This window comes from Morone saxatilis, unplaced genomic scaffold (assembly GCF_004916995.1).
Source record: "Morone saxatilis isolate NCDOM2014 unplaced genomic scaffold, NCSU_SB_2.0 Contig7, whole genome shotgun sequence".
Lineage (NCBI taxonomy): Eukaryota > Metazoa > Chordata > Actinopteri > Moronidae > Morone > Morone saxatilis.
Window position 1 is genome coordinate 838,933 of NW_023340246.1, and position 2,106 is coordinate 841,038.

Below are 2,106 nucleotides of genomic sequence, written 5' to 3' on the forward strand. Positions count from 1 at the left end.
ATGGCATTGATATTGGAACATTTAATAGTCTCCCCACATAATCCTTTTTTATCCGACCCATTATTAATAAAAATCTTTTCTATAATTCCTAAAATTCCTATTACTAGATTAATTCAATTTAATTCAATTCAATTTTATTTGTTATAGCGCAATTCATAACAGAAGTTAATCTCATGGACACTTTTTCCAAATAGAGGCAGGTCTAGAGGAAAGGAAAACTGCCTTTTAGGAGGCAGAAAACCTAGGACGATCCTTCGGCTCTAGGTGTGGTTCGTCTGCCTCGACCAGTTGGGGGTGAGAGGATGAGAGAGAGAGGAGAGAGGAGACAGGAACAAAACAGACAGACAGGTGCACAGCAACAACAGTAGGCAACAACTACACTAATAGTAGTGACTGATGATGATGACCATGGAAGAAGGGACGACGAATTACGACAACAGGCAACCGTAGCAATAATAAAACTTAATAATTAATAATAATAATAACACTAATATTCAGTGATATTAGCAATGGCAGTCAGCAGGACAATGGCAGGGAGTCTACCAGGATCTATGAGAACCTGGGAGATGGAGTAAGCACAAGAACTCCAGGAAGAAGTGAAGTTTAGTAACATGGCCCCCCCCCCCCCCCCTTTTATTAATGCATGTTGCATAAAGCCTTCCTACAGCAGATGCTATCTTGACATGCTGTAGCTAAATTTAAGGAGGAGATTCCATCAGTGTTTAATTCAATGCCATGGTCTCAATATAACAGGACTCCTATAATAAAAAAACCTTATTTCCTCCCCTAATTGATCAATCTTGTTAATAGTGGTGTGTAGTGCGCTGTTACACTACATGCTACACTGACCCCACCTCACACACATTCAACACATTTCATAACACTGGATGGCCAGTGGCTGCATGTGAGGTGCCAACTGCTCACCGGATCAGGAAACTAATCATTCATTCACGCAACTCGGGGCATGCTGCGGCCACGTCACGTGCAGGCGTAATAAGTGGGTGGAATATATTAGGCAGCAAGTGAACATTTTGTCCTCAAGTTTATTTGTAAAAAACAGTAAACATGGTCAGCCTGAGGATTTGAGCGACTTTGACAGCTTTGGCCAAATTGTAGTGGCTAAACGACTGGGTCAGAGCATCTACAAAACTGCAGCTCTTGTGGGGTGTTCCCAGTCTGCAGTGGTCAGTACCATTCAAAAGTGGTCCAAGGAAGGATGAGCCAAGGCTCACTGATGCACGTGGGGAGTGAAGGCTGGCCTGTGTGTTCCGATCCAACAGATGAGCTACTATAGCTCAAATTGCTGGTTCTGATAGAAAGGTATCAGAACACACAATGTTTTGTATGGGGCTGCATAACATTATGACCACCAGGGTACCCAGGTGGTCATAATGGTATGGCTTCTTGGTGTATGTTTACAGACTAGACCAATAACCAGTAATGCTGGACGCAAACATAACAAAGCACACTTAAAATTGTGCCCCTCGAAGCTGGTTCAGGTCAGTCGGGGCCTCAGAGTGAGCAAACGTGAGATATGATTATTATGAACAGCTCCCAGTTCCTGCTGACGACAGAAACACGTAGTTGAAGGTTGAGTTATGAAAAGGTTCACTGTTAGCTCTATCTCTGTTGCATACACTGTATGAGTGTGTGTGTTTTGGTAAATGGACCTGTACTTGTATAGCGCCTTACTAGTCTTCCAACTCATCTGTGGAAACAAAGCAGTTCAACATGGCGGCTGCAACAGAAAGCAACCCGCAACAGAAAGCAACCCCCCCTGAGGCAGAGGGAGTCTAACACCATGACTCCACAATATCTTTACATAGCAATAGTTGTGGGTGGGATATATTAGGCATTTATCATTTTTAGTAGTAGTTATATATATATACATAAACTACTACAGTCTACTTTGTTATTTGTTCTGCCATAATATCAGCATAATTAAACCAGCTTTCAGCCATGCTATTGGCATGGCTCTATTTATGACTGATTTTTTTGGTCCATAAATATCTACTATATTTGTGCAAAATGTTGTTATAATATTATAATTATAACATATTATAATATTCATTGGTCCCAGACAATACATGGTAAATGGTAAATGGA